The 15,766-nt window shown below is 40.3% G+C and overlaps 1 protein-coding gene across 1 annotated transcript in view; it reads right to left on the reverse strand.

The window, feature by feature from the left end:
* The window catches only part of FARP2 (FERM, ARH/RhoGEF and pleckstrin domain protein 2), an 81,418-nt gene extending 70,117 nt beyond the window's left edge, over positions 1 to 11,301 (reverse strand). The window contains exon 1 of the mRNA XM_075200857.1: positions 11,196 to 11,301. The gene's annotated coding sequence lies outside the window, so the exon portion shown is untranslated. The remainder of the gene's footprint in view (positions 1 to 11,195) is intronic.
* Between the last annotated feature and the right edge of the window lie 4,465 nt (positions 11,302 to 15,766).

The raw sequence follows: 15,766 nt of genomic DNA on the forward strand, positions 1-15,766 counted from the left end.
AAAACGTTTACATACCCATTCAGCCCGTTAGCATGCCAGTGGTGGCAACAAGCAATCTTAATCATTTGTAGCTTCCTCCTGATCAGACTGATTTTCCCTCTTTTTTGTCTTCTTATAGACTCAATGTCGCAGTACATTCATACAGGCTATGTAAAGGTTAGTCCGTCATTGGACGGTGATGTCACATTAATAGAGATAGAGCAATCTACTGTTTGAATGGTTAGGAGTCAACCTTGATCAGATGCTTTTTCTTCATAGAAATAATATATGGTGCTTTAAAAAGGACCCTTAAAAACATCAGATTACTCACTATAGGACTAAGCAATGCCTTCCATCTTAAAGGACATTGCGCAATACAGCAATGCCCTTATGCGGTTCATGACCACACCCATATTGCATGCACAGCATGATGGCACGGCTCTTGGCACCTTTGTGAAAATTTGCCCAAGTCTGCCCTAATACATGTTTGGAAAAATGCTAGGAGTCAGTCATTTTGTAATAAAAAATTTACGACACGCATTGGCTGGCAACCACATCCTGCCTAATAGCAAATGATTACTAGATATATTATATACTGACTGTACCCAACAAATTATATCACACATTATGCCTGTCTGGTTCAACAAATAAACCAACATTTACCACTCAGATGACCCAAATACACATGTTGTGAACCATTTGAATTGATCCCAGCATTTAGTGCCTCTAACCTTAGGGTCACTATTATCATTATTGAGGGGGAAGTGCTAGCAATGAGGTTATCAAACAGACCCAGGGAAAAGGTTGGGGACTGCACAGAAGCTGGGGATTCCTCCTCTCGAAAAAATGACACATTACCTAGTTGCTATGGCAACCTAAATTTGTCCTGCACTCTCCGAATATGTAGCTTTAAATCTTTACAGATGACAATACACTGTGCGATTTATTCACCTAATTAAATGGTTTGTATCTAATTATTAGCATCTTGCATTGTGTTGGCCCAAACTGATATCTACCTGAAAGGTACTGGTGAAATATGTATATGGCAAATTACTGCAATTGGATTGTGTTTGAGGTCATTGTTCACAAGCAACATTTGTGCCCCACAGAATAGCTTCTTTCAGACTTGGCCAAGTTACCAGTGTTTGTAGCCTTAATAATACCCCATTCATACTGCACCAAAAACCCGGGTTTTTGCAGAGGCACGCTGAAAAACCCGGGTCTTGGTGCAGTATGAATAGTCCAACCACAAAATCCCGGGTCTAAAATCCCGGGACTTAGACCTGGGATTTTGCGAGGGGTAATTCCCGGGTTGGACCCCGCTCGCCTGCAGTATGAATGGTGCAACCCGTGTAATTCCCGGGTCTCACCATTCATACTGTAAAAAAAAAAAAATGTGGAAGTAAAAAAAAAAAAAAAAAAAAGATTTTAATTAATAAAAAATACATAACAAATGTTTACTTAACTTATTTTCAGCCAGCGGTGTCTCCGGTGCGTTGCCGGCTGTCAGGGGGACCTCTGGGTACTAAAATGACGTCATTTCTAATGGACTAGAAATGACATCATTTTAGTACCCAGAGGTCCCCCTGACAGCCGGCAACGCACCGGAGACACCGCTGGCTGAAAATAAGTTAAGTAAACATTTGTTATGTATTTATTTTTTAATTAAAATATTTTTTTACACTTTTTTTTTTCTAAAACCCAGGTCGGGCAGGTGCAGTATGAACCCGCCCGACCCGTGAATCTTCTTATATATACTGCCCTGTGCCCCGGCAATATGAAAGTGGTATAACAGGGCTTTTTAAGTCCCACATCACTGGGGAGTACAGATTTCCTACCTCTGATGTTCAATGTGCTCTGGCTTTTCACCTTTTAAAATATATATATATTATACATATATATATATACACACACACTGCATAACAGACATGACCAACTGTGCCATATTCATTAGAGTTGGCAAAATGTGCATGAGCTCAGATAACCAACTTTAATAATTATATGTCTGCCTTTTTACCTGCAGTCCACTGGACTTGATTATTGGTGCTATAATATGCTGTACCTTGCTCTCTCCTGCGCTCACTAATCACGCACAAAGTTCAAGTTTTACCTTTGTGGGTGAGGTAGGGACAGTGTACTCTACTCCTGACAGTTCTGCCTAAACATGCCTTTATACACTAATCACAAGATCATTTAAATACAAACTCTGCAGTTCATTTCTATATCAGTATTACCTGAATGGGTCTTATACTAAATATTTCACAAATTTTCCTTGCATTATAAATTAATTTGATTTGATCTAATCAAAAAGCTACTCCGGTGAACCCTAGCACCGAGACTGCTCACCCACCACCTAGTCAGATATCTATATTTTCTGAACAGCAGCAGAACTGACCACTAGTATAAATATGCCAATTCCCTTTCCTTTGGCAAATAAATCCACTGTACATTGTGTTCTAGGCAGGGATCATCATCCAATCAAATAACTCAGCATTTTTTACACACACAATATGGGGAACTTAACACTTGGGGTCTTTCTGAATATCACTTTGGTGGCACTTAGACACTGGCTTTTCCAACTCAATTTATTTACTCAATCTTAAGGCCTGTTCAGCTCTTTTTTTTTTTTTTTTTCTTAAGCCATTGCTCCTTATCTTACTAAATATTTTCTGAGGACAGGGTTAATGAGAGTGAGTTAAAGGGCGTGTGGTTAATATGTGACGCTTGGATTTAAATAAAATAAATAATAAAAATTGTATTAGGCAAAATACTCTCGAAAAACCTTTTAAAGTGGACAAACTGTTTAAATTGTTTCATAAAATAAAAACACTAAAGCTTTGTGTTTTGGTCACAGAGCTTTGATGTAAATATCTACTCTCATACAGTGTAATGTATAAGACCCAAGTGTCTAATTCACTGCTTGCTTAGTGCAATACCGAGCAGCGCTCCCCCGTACATCACTCAATGTATGCATACTACGCCGCCTCAATTCTAGTGCCCAGGTGGGCAGGTAAGAGCAGATTTGTAAATCATAAACGGAAAGCTTAACTGTTAAGTATAATCTGCACTTTGCTAAAATTGAAGTTCCTATGGGGGGAGGGGAGGGAGAGGGAAGGTATTCTTATACACAAGTATATAAGTAATTATTATTTCATGAATATTCATTGTAAAATGACTAAAAAGGCAAAGGTCATTTATATACAGGGCAAAATAGTATTCCTAAAAAACTAAGGAAGTTTAATTAAAACTACTGAAAAGTAATAGGCAGCTCTGTAATACTATAGTCTGGCAATATGCCTTTAAATTCAGCATCTTCATTCTGCACCTCAAACTCACTTCACAGCAGGACCTGGATTTCAAAATCTGTCCATTTACTATAATGATGCTGGATTATCTGATCATTAACTCTCAGCAGTAATTAAGGCTATTTAGTGGCTCAACCACACAAATGTCTACAGATTTACCTCATATTAAAGACAAATATATTTTATCTGATGGGAAAGTAGCCATGTTTAGGGAATAAAAATTAAGTGATATAGCAATATTACTAATTTCATGTAATATATGTATTACATATAGAGCCTGATCAGTACGGTAAGGGTGCTCCCATATATGAGGGTTGATCTTTTAATAAGGACTACTACTTGGAAAAATAAACAAGTATTGAACAATTTTACATCTGCCTCCCAAGGGCACTTCCTCTAGAGTCTATGGTTAGTTTATTACTTTATATTACCCTGGCAACCTATATGGCTCCTCCACTACCCTTGTGAAAAAATCCAAATATTTACAGAAATAATGTTTTCTATACAGAGGAACCCATGTCCATATTTGTAAATTAATGTGTACAGAATATAAACCCAACAAAGGATATTTATTCTATTTAACATGGACTCTTCCCCTACCCACATTAGAGGAGGCTATTTTGTAGTCTGAACCAATATTTATGACAGTTAAGCTCCTTAAAATCATTAGGATTCAGTGATAGGACTAAGGGCAGCGCTGTGACACACTGAATAGCATTGTTGCTTCTTAAGGCTGATTCTTTGGACTGGATTCCAACCATGGTGCAATGTGTGTGTAGTTTATAGGGCAGCACGGTGGCTTAGTGGTTAGCACTTCCGCCTTACAGCGCTGGGGTCATGAGTTCGATTCCCGACCATGGCCTTAACTGTGTGGAGTTTGTATGTTTTCCCTGTGTTTGCTTGGGTTTCCTCCCACACTCCAAAAACATACTAGTTTGTTAATTGGCTGCTATCAAATTGACCCTAGTCTCTCTCTCTCTCTCTCTGTCTGTGTTTTGGGAAAATTTAGACTATAAGCTCTAATGGGGCAGGGACTGATGTGAATGAGTTCTCTGTACAGCGCTGCAGAATTAGTGGCGCTATATAAATAAATGGTGATGATGATGATAGTTTTGTATGATCTTCTTATGTTTTCAAAGGTTTCCTATGAATGCTTTATTTTTCAAATGGCTGAAAAACATACTAATAGGTTCATTGCCTTCTGACCTAACTGTCTGTGTATGTCTATTGATGGAAATTAGGTTGAAATATCAACTGTGACTGGAGTGATTAAACAAAGTGTCTGATTGCAGAGAGCTGTCTAATATGGTGGAGCTATATAAAGAAGGAGAAGGAGATTTGCCCCCACTGTTTATGGGCAACTGGTACACGTTATAAATAAATTGTTTTTACAGATGCTTTTAGGTCCTAGACAGGACAAGCGATGCAAAACACAATAAAATGATGCCATGCATCTGTTGTAGAGTAAGTGTTTTACAACCCAGAAAGTCAGATTGTGGACTTAGAGAACAACTAAACCTCAAACACTGTCAAAACGGTACAAAAAGATTTTTTATTTTTTTTTGCAACAAGTTAAGATGTTTAACATTGTATATATGAGTGACAAACATGGATTCTACTTACAGTAAATAAAAATAGTCATGAGTATTGTTACTGCAAGCCTTAGTCCTCAGCATCAAGAATTGTTCCTGTATAGTCTGATAATGTAAAGTACATTGTTGGATTGGTCATTGGAGGTCTTCTCACACAAGGTCTTCAGGTAGTTGTAGGTGAAGCATTATTACATAGCAATGTTTTCCCACGAGAACGTATTAGTTATGCAAGACTCCACAAAGCAAACTAAGACATGTAAGCAGAAAAAGACAGTCTCCAGGCAATTGCTTGGGTTTTACCCTTTTTCACAAAAACAACATGTAGGGGCAACACAGGTACTAAAGTTAATGATCACATTCCCTGTAACTTCTCTGCTATGATGAGTCATATCAAACTGACAGCATAGTTTAATCTCCGGGGAGTGAACTATGAAACTAACAACTGTAAATTGGGATCTCATGATAAAGGCAGGGTTTAGTTTCAATTTATTTGTCTGCAGGAGTTAAGGAAAACATGTGAGCACAATTCATTGGGACACAGAATGAGACACTGCCAATTCAATCACAGAACATGAAATACTAGCCATAGTTTTGTTTTTTCCTTTAATTTGACACTGGAAACAGAACTCAGGCGACATGTGACACAAGGATTCTGTCACCACGATCAGTGCCGCTACAAGCTCTACAGGTTTCAGCACCAGCCAGAGAATGGTAGGACATTTTGCAAAGAAAACACGTTTGGGTCTTTTCCCTACCAACCGTCATTAAAGTAGACAGTTTATTGCTATTTTTTTTTTTAAAAATTAACCAAAGTGTACAATTACTGGTGTGTGATGTCCCTCTCGCATGCTGTGAATGTGACACTAAATAACACTTTACTTGCAATTGCAAACTTTTCATTAAAAATACCAATTCTGGTGATGTATTTGGAACACTGCTTAAGGACATATCAAGTCTCCATACATTAACTGCAATAACTTTAGAAGAAATAACCTTTATGACACAATGGTACTACTACCACCCCCACCACCACCATGACTGGCCTTGGTAGCAGCAACTATTACTGAAAGCCACAAGTAGATGCCAACCTCCTTCCGTTATGACTCTGTGATTAACCGTCTGTCCATAGTCTCAGTTCTCCCGAATTTGATTTACGTCCTTTCTACATACAATCTGCTTCTCTGTTTAAGCCCCTTACCCAATGGCATTAAAAATCCTACTCTTACATACACTATGGACAATGTTCTTTAGTCAGCAGCCAATTAACCTACCAGTATGTTTTGGGAGGAAACAGGAATACCTGGTCAGGAATTCATGACCCCAGAGCTGCGAGGCAGCAATGCTAATCACCGTGCTGCTTTGGGTATGGGGCATGAACATATTTGTTCCAATGAACCCATCCCTACTTGCGAGTGGTGACGTGTTTTGGATGCTGCTTGTTCTACTGACCTAGTGTCACTGAAATTGAAAATAACAGAGGCCACTTCATTGATCCTCACTCCAACCGCAAGTGCCGATTACCACTGGCATTTTCCTTACAACTATGGGTAGTCAGTCGTAGGATTGTAAATTTAAACTGCAGTCCTGCATAAAGATCCCTTTTAAAGTATTTTTGTTGTATAATTTTAAAGGGCAAGAATAACTTCTGTATTATATACACAAACAATTTCCAGGCAAGAGTTATGTGCAGAAGACTGTCAGCGAGCGCTTGGGAGCCGTAAAACAGCTACAGGCAGATTTTGTGCCCCACTTTAATAGTCTTCCTCATGAGCTCATTGAAATCAGGCAGTCTGTGCAACAGGTTAGTCGTAGTTGGGCAGCAACGCCATCTCTCCAGCTAGACTATCCAGCCATAGTTCAATGTTTTGTCTCCAGCTCAACTATCCAGCCGTAGGTTAACGTCTCTGGTATCCAAGCCTAACTGTACACAACACAAATTGCAGCTAGCAACCAGAACAAGTAAATTAATTGTTTACAGTTGGTCAACAGAAAAATTGTACAGATCTCCAAAATCTGTGCTTGCCCTTGGAATTCAGGGTCACTAGGTAACAACTAGATCTGCATCTTCATTTACTTCAAAGAAACAAAAAATACCCTCATACACAGATTAAAGGTTAGCTCCATGGATTTATAGTTTGCATACCATAAGATAGCAACGTCAGATAAAATTAATGCAACAATGTTTTTATACATGTACAAACTATTGTATTAATATAATTATACAAGCCCAACATCACACAACCATTGGCATTGCCAAAAGCATTGTTCAAGCCTAACAATTCAATCAAAAGTATTCTATATCAGTCTGCCAATTGCAGAATAAAAAAAATGAAAAACATCCATTGAGTCCACCTGAATATTTTATTAGCTGGGGAAGTGTAGAGTGTGATTCTACTGTATAATCTTTTTTTCTTACTGCAGCACTCACAAAGTATGCAGTATTGTAGATATAATATATGTAGACAGTAATGTATACCCATTCAAAAAAAGCATACCACCTAAATGTGAGGCATACTAATGTACCTTTGCCAAGGACTCATGGACTAATATTGTGGACATGTACATCCACTGATACAAGATCCTATATTCACCCAGGTCATACTACTAAATCAACACTTGTTCCAGAGCTAAACTGACGAGAGTTGCGCCGGCATGGACGCACGGTAGTTAGCATTGCTGCCTCACATCACAACTAGTTCTATTTCAGCCAGGGAACTATCTTTGTGCAGTTCGCATGTTATCCATGCATTTGTGTGGGTTTCCTTCGAGAGCTCTGATTTTTTTCACAAAGTCCAAAAATATATTGGTAGGTTAATGTTAGGGTTTGTGTGTGAGGTAGAGAATTCAGACTGTAAGCTCCGCTGGGGAAGGGACTGATGTGATTCATTAAACATTCTATGTAAACCTCTGCGTAACATGATGATGAGCATCCCGCAATATGTGCAAATCTCATTACTGAATGTTGATCTTAATATATATGCTAAAATATTATTGAATAGATTAAATCTTCTCCTTATAAACAAATTTAACATATCAAACAAAAATATTTTCTAGTACCTACAACTGAGAAATTTCCATAGCTCAGGACATGCTTGGGTGCCCTTTGAGTCTCTTATACCCTCAAACATTCATCGACAAAAGGTCTTATTTCTTTATTATATGGGGAAGGCAAACCTATAGGGCAGGCTACAAGAGACCCACACAAATAAGCCTGGGAGGAGGATCTGGGAAAGACAATGGATAGCGAGGAGTGGGAGGAAATAAGAGAAAATACAGCCTCTAGCGCAAGATGTGTTCGGATAAAGGAGAATACTTAGGGGTATATTTACTATGCAACAGATTCATAGAACTGCTGATTCCGGCGCTTTGAAGGTTTTTTCTTCAAACAACAATTTTATTAAAGACAAAACCCAATGTGCTTTGTCTTTAATAAAAGTGGTTTTAAAAATGCCTTCAAAGAGCTGGGAATCACCTGCTGTGCATAGTAAAGATACCCCTTTGACTCCTTTATCGCTGATACCTACCAGATTAAACACAATCCTCCCTGATGTGTCAAGCAGATGTTGGAGAGGTTGCCCAACAGACGGCTCATTGTCCACATCTGGTAGCAGTGTCCCAAATGATCTGCATTCTGGGTAGAGATTACAAAGTTCTCATCCACGGTGTTGAACCTCAATGTTCCCCCCTTCCACTTAGCGTTCCAGCAGCCACCAGAACAAAATATCCCATCATATTATCTCAGCAGCTACATGACAAATAGGAGTAAACTGTAGATAATCCCATGTTACAGCCATGCAATCAGTCATCAATAGAATATTTAATACCTATAAAGTGGAATGACAAGCCTTCTTCGCAACTCCTCCAAATCTTTTAACAAAGTTTCAAAGTCTTGTGCTTCACACTTCAATGTACACCTGGTAATACCTGCTTAACCTTCTGACTTGTTAGGATTGATTCACCTGGATCCCTTTCCCTTCCAGCTATCCACCCAACTTGGCAACCAGCCACAGTACAACACCCCCCCCCCCCCCCATGTTTTCTTTACCTAACATCTGTTTGATACTTCATTGGATCCTACTAAAGTATGAGCTACAAACATTATAGTCAAATATCCTGGTTAATGCTGCACTAAGATTTTGTGATATGTCTTCAACCACCACTTTGTTCTTTCCTCCTTCTATGCCACTTATCATATAACTGCGTTCAACACTCTACCACATTCTTACTACATTTGTTATGTGCTGACCTTTAAATAGTCTTTAATAATAATGAGAGGTTGTGCAATGGCCACTGCTCTAAGGCATTTGGGGTCTCTAACCTTCCCCAACAACCTCAATAGACTCTGTTGTATTACACCATTATTAACCCTATTTGGCCTTCAAGCACATAGCTACAACATAACCGTGTCTGAAGTTAATGTACATTCTTGAACTGCAGCGATATACAGGATCACAAGTAAAGCACTGAGAACCCTTTAAACGGTAAAATTAAAAGTCTTTATTTTTTTTTGCATTGTTCAGAATAATTTGTCCATCACATCTATTGTCTTATTAATCAAATAGACACGTTTAAGTGTTGATGATGGTGTTATAAGATACTGGAAAAGACTGAAGGCAGTATGACTATTACATGGGTAGCATTATGCCACTGAACTTTGAAACATGCTACTGAAGGACAAGACTGTAGGGAAACAAACCCAACTTAATTACAATGATGTTGCTTTACATGCAAACATCAAAAGATACTCAGAGAATCTCTTGTAAATACCACAATTAAGAAATTCCGGTCCTTTCTGTATACAGTCATTACCTCAGAATACCCATTAGCAAACTTAGGTAGATATTGTTCTTCCAGTGGAAACAAAGTAAGAATCAAACATATGTCCGAATACATTGTATTTCTTACAGGCAATGTAAGTAATGGTATGTCAAATATATTTTACTTATTATATGTACAGCTAACAACAAAAACACATTATCAACATTAACCCAACAGCCACAGAATTTACATGTAAAAGTGAGTAGCCTATGCAACAGAGTATCAACAATGCAAACATACCACATCATCATATGAATGCTGAAGCAATAACAAAAATAAAATAAGGATGTGAGCCAGCTTGCAGAACATATGACACTACATAAAGTGTATGCTAACTAAAACAATGCTACACAGAGGTACATTAAGTATTGTACAGCAGCAACTGCTGGTCAAACATTGTGCATAGCATGTCCTCCTCATGTGTGCCACCCAGGCACCAGTACAGTAATGCAGCAACTGCTGGTCATACATTGTGCATAGCATGTCCTCCTCATGTGTGCCACCCAGGCACCAGTACAGTAATGCAGCAACTGCTGGTCATACATTGTGCATAGCATGTCCTCCTCATGTGTGCCACCCAGGCACCTATACAGTAATGCAGCAACTGCTGGTCATACATTGTGCATAGCATGTCCTCCTCATGTGTGCCACCCAAGCACCAGTACAGTAATGCAGCAACTGCTGCCCATACATTGTGCATAGCATGTCCTCCTCATGTGTGCCACCCAGGCACCAGTACAGTAATGCAGCAACTGCTGGTCATACATTGTGCATAGCATGTCCTCCTCATGTGTGCCACCCAGGCACCTATACAGTAATGCAGCAACTGCTGGTCATACATTGTGCATAGCATGTCCTCCTCATGTGTGCCACCCAGGCACCAGTACAGTAATGCAGCAACTGCTGGTCATACATTGTGCATAGCATGTCCTCCTCATGTGTGCCACCCAGGCACCTATACAGTAATGCAGCAACTGCTGGTCATACATTGTGCATAGCATGTCCTCCTCATGTGTGCCACCCAAGCACCAGTACAGTAATGCAGCAACTGCTGGTCATACATTGTGCATAGCATGTCCTCCTCATGTGTGCCACCCAAGCACCAGTACAGTAATGCAGCAACTGCTGGTCATACATTGTGCATAGCATGTCCTCCTCATGTGTGCCACCCAGGCACCTATACAGTAATGCAGCAACTGCTGGTCATACATTGTGCATAGCATGTCCTCCTCATGTGTGCCACCCAAGCACCAGTACAGTAATGCAGCAACTGCTGGTCATACATTGTGCATAGCATGTCCTCCTCATGTGTGCCACCCAAGCACCAGTACAGTAATGCAGCAACTGCTGGTCATACATTGTGCATAGCATGTCCTCCTCATGTGTGCCACCCAGGCACCAGTACAGTAATGCAGCGAAGCTCTTTATATAAATCAAGTTCCCTGCACTCTGATATCCATTGCACAGATAATAGATAAGGGGATCATCAGACCACACCTACCTGGGGTCCCCAGCGGCCGCCGCTGCTCTCACCTCTCTCTACCGAAACTCCAACCGACACTAACGGTTGCACTCAGGATTGGCCACTTCACCGCGGAGAGGTACGGCCTTGCTGGTGGGCGTGGTGCAAGTTGCATGAAGTGGGCGGAGTCGCGCCTTGTATATCCCACCGCTGCGTGTTTCGCATTATGTGGGTGGGGCAGACGGGATGATTGACAGGTCTTCTAATCGTCTATAAAGCGGAGCTGGAGAGTTCGTTGACGTCAGCGCTATAACTTTTAGAAACTTTTCTTATTGGTGGATAACGCCCCGATTAGAGGTCACTAATCTGTGATTGGGTACAAGGAGAGGCACTAAGCAAGACTACTGAACACGTCGGTCGTCAAGGGATACAAGGATAAACAATGCTGGAGCGTCGACAGCCATGATTCTTTTGGGCAAATGATAGACTTAATCTTATCCATTTGACTGTGAAGTAATTTACAAGCTGAAGCAATTCTTATGGATATTTTTGGGTATTGATTTATTGAACATGTGATCCTAAAATCAGAATTTATAACATGCTGCAATTAACGGTATAGGAAAATGATATTTCCATGGATACAACTCATATTTTATCACTGGGTGATTTTAGAGTAGATTTCAGAGGAAACCCAAGGTTTACTATGGAAACCTTTGTCCGTGATTTTGAATTTTGACCCATCAAAGTACTAATTTACTTTTGAGTGCAGGCTGTCGTTATCAATACACACTTTTCTTATAAAATTAAAATGTATTAAAGAGGATTGTTTAGAATTCATGTGATCTTTTTTTTATTTGTAATCATATTATAGTCATCAATGGGTTAAAGGTTAGTTCCCAAAGCCAAATATTTATTTCTTTGTGGAGTTAGGTACATACATGCCTACAATTTAAAAACATTTTAGGTTGATTGTGCAAGCTACACAGAGGTGCCATCAAAGGAGGGCATGTTGAGAAGGCAATTAATGGGTTACTGGGATAACAACAAGAGTGTGTAACAGTTGTGGGATCTCTTCTTCTGTTGTATGTGTTTACTGTAACCATCTAAGGGAGAGATATCTGTTTTTAGCATTACAACCCCTTGTGAAGTGTTAAATGTCACTGTGAATTGTTTGTTCTTCATATGGTCACTAGGTCTCATAACAAGATGATATATATGTTTTGTACTGCTGTGTCAGTTTGACCAGGCTCTACTGCAATAAATTAACAAAACTTAATCGATATCTGGAAGTTGAATTCTTTATTAATGTCCTGCTCTACCCAAAAGACATGTTTGGCACCAACTTGGTGGGACGCTGGGACATAGCGTCGCATCACATAAGTAACGCCACTGTGGCTCCCGGTATTTTGGAAGGCACAACGAGGATCCGTGAGGATAGCCTACCTTACAGGTATTCCAGAAGACCTCCTAATATTCCTGGTGCAGGCAACTATGCCCCAGTGTTACCTCAGGAAACAGTGTGTGAGTAAATACTACATCCGTGTGCCGGAGAGCAGCTGCTCACATAGAAGAAGGGGATGTGGTCACTTTTTTTTTTATTTTTACTAAAAGCCCAATACAGAGTTTGCTGCACCATACTGCCAAAAAACTAAAAACACCCAAAAAAAGTGAAAACACATAGAAGTTACAGGGGTGCAACAACTTCAGGCCCTCCACTACAAAGGAAGGGCGCCTCTATCCCCTACCCTGGAATCATAAGGTCCCTTAAGGGGGCAAGGGTCAACAAGCCACAAAGTTAGGGGGGTCCCTTTTGTTCTGGATTCCTCTGAAACTTCCCCCAAGGCAATGGAATGTTTTGTCCCCCTCAAAAAAGAATGGATTTCAGGAAGTTCGGGGGGTGAGAACCTCATGGATACACCCCCCTGTAGATTCTGGGGATCAGAGCCCATAAGGGCTTCCGCACCACACCATCTATGAGAGAAAAATAAAAATATAAAGTGCAGTGACAAACAAGAAGAAAAATAAATTAGTGCTATGCCTTCTGGCCCGCAATATACAAAATTGGCTGGCTCAGCCAAAAGACCAGAGCAAAGGAGGAAGGGTACAAACAAGTGGTAGATTTCCAGGCACCCCCAGGTCTGCCAGCCTCTTGGCCAAAGGACCTAGGATTCTGTCCATTTTGGGAGGGCCTTTCCACACCCTCCTAAGACAGATCTACACTTGATCATAGCCAAAAGGCTGAGGGGGGTGGGTCAAATGTCAGGAAGCGTAGCCAGATCCCCACCGGGGGCATCTTCAGCCACCTTCAAAACACCATTTTTCAATGCCATGCACAGCTCCTATTTACCAATGCTCTGCAAAGCAACAGTGAATGAGACATAGCAACCAATTGTCCCACCTAGGGACAAAGCCTTTAAATATGATGTAATAACTTCCCCGTGTCAGCTTGACCAAGTCCAACTACATATCCATGGAGATAGCCGTAACTGAGTAACATTCATTCTTGATAAAGATTTATGAATGTATGATTTCAGGAGATGTTATTTTCTTGTCTACAGCAAATGAAAACATAATACATCCTATATTTTAAAGTTTCCATTTGTATTTGTCATCATGGTGACCCCCCCCCCCCCACTTTTTCTGAATTCATGTTATCACATGCCCCTGCACTTTCACAAACCATGTGCAGTTACAGCCCCTCTAAGCTTAGGGAACTGGGGATTCACTCAAGCAGTGTTCCACTCATCATAGCTTACAGGCAACATTTGCACAGTATATTACTACTCTTGTCACAGGAACTCACCAATTACACACATTGTTCCCTAGAATAAGATTTGCAGGCACAAAGTTCTGATCTTTAGCCTGCTACATGGCCAGTACAATGTTTGTACAGCTCACTCCCACCTATGCCCATCACAGTGAACAGTTACTTCCCCTCCCTTTATCTCTCTATTATTTCTTTCTTCCTCCATCACTTGCTTCATTTACAATATTGTTTAAGCATAGCTATATTTGCACCTGTCCATGCCTTACATATATTTACTAATTCATATTTCCTCAAGTGTGATTTCCTATTGTAAAGTATGCCTGGCTCATCAGAACACACTGTGTCCAGTTATGCTGTATTTACTCCATACTTGCCAACTCTCCCGGAATGTCCGGGAGACTCCCGCATTTGGCGAGAGTGTGCCACAGGCATTGGATAATGGAATATTTATTTGTGTTGTGCCTTTCCTCATTTAATGTTTTTATTACATGGATTAGTGCGAGTTTTCTTAACCGTTCTAGCTGCACTAGTGAACTTGGTTAAATAAAACCTTACATACTTTAATTATGCTTGAATGTAAAAATCATCACCCGCATCCACAATACTGCGGAGTGAGAGACGGGCTTAAAAGCATCATGGCTGCATCTGATGGCCATGATGCCGGCAGAGGAAGCTCCCCAGCTGCTCCGATTGAATTTTACTACAAAACACGGATCAGAACGTTTATTAGTAGTACCTTCTTCATGCTTCACAGCACTGGGCAGCCACATAGTTGCTGGGTTCACCAGCAGAGCTAAAACTCATTTACTGGGTTTTACAATGTAGATCCCTAAAATCTCTGGTGGCTTTGGAGTGCACACCACATCAGATCTATGCGGGCTGTACTATACAGACCTTCTGGTGGTGACCCAAATGAATTACCTCCTATGTTCCCATACTGTTGCCTGGCATGTTGGAGAACATATTTGCCTATTCTGGGACATAATCACACCCAATAGATTGCTCCTAGCAAGCCAACTGGTAGATGTTGCTTGCCATCTGCGATGTCCCCACACACCGATTGGTGAATGGCTTAAAACTACCTACCAATCAGCATGTGTAAATATATATATATATATATATATATATATATATATATATATATATATATATATATATATACACACATATACACACACACATACATATACATACATATACACACACACACACACACACACACAAGTTAACCCGTGCATGATACTCATGCAGTCTAGTCAAATCAAGCTACTTAAGGTGTTAAAAAGGTTCTTGTCATGCATTTGGTCCCAGCCCAGGCCTCCTCAGGGGAAGAGCGTTACTTCCCGACGCAAGCGCCCTTTTTTAACGTGGTTTTGTCCACATGTCACCACCTCATCATTCTTCTCCATCACCTCATCCTTCATTTTCATCGCCACATCTATCCAGATGTCTATCCAGACACAGGGATCTCTCTCAGCGGTCCTGAGTATCACACTCCTCTCGCTCTGTCACCCCCGGCAACCACCAACCACTCCCAACTGTCACCCCCGGCAACCACCAACCACTCCCAACTGTCACTTCTCCTTCAAGAAATATATATATATATATATTTTTTTAAATCTTTATAAACACTTTTAACAATTAACAAATTAAATTAACAAATTAAAAACCTCTTAGTATACCAAATTTCAGCCCTTTGAGGGTTTTTTCCCACACACACTAAGAATTTAGTAGGTCAGTGTATAACTCCGCCCAGCAGGTGGCGCTGCAGCTTGGTTTTATTTTTTCCACACACACACAGACAGACTAACACACGCCAATAGGCATTTATATTATAGATATA

Source organism: Mixophyes fleayi, chromosome 3, assembly GCF_038048845.1.
Source record: "Mixophyes fleayi isolate aMixFle1 chromosome 3, aMixFle1.hap1, whole genome shotgun sequence".
In the NCBI taxonomy this organism is placed as follows: domain Eukaryota; kingdom Metazoa; phylum Chordata; class Amphibia; order Anura; family Limnodynastidae; genus Mixophyes; species Mixophyes fleayi.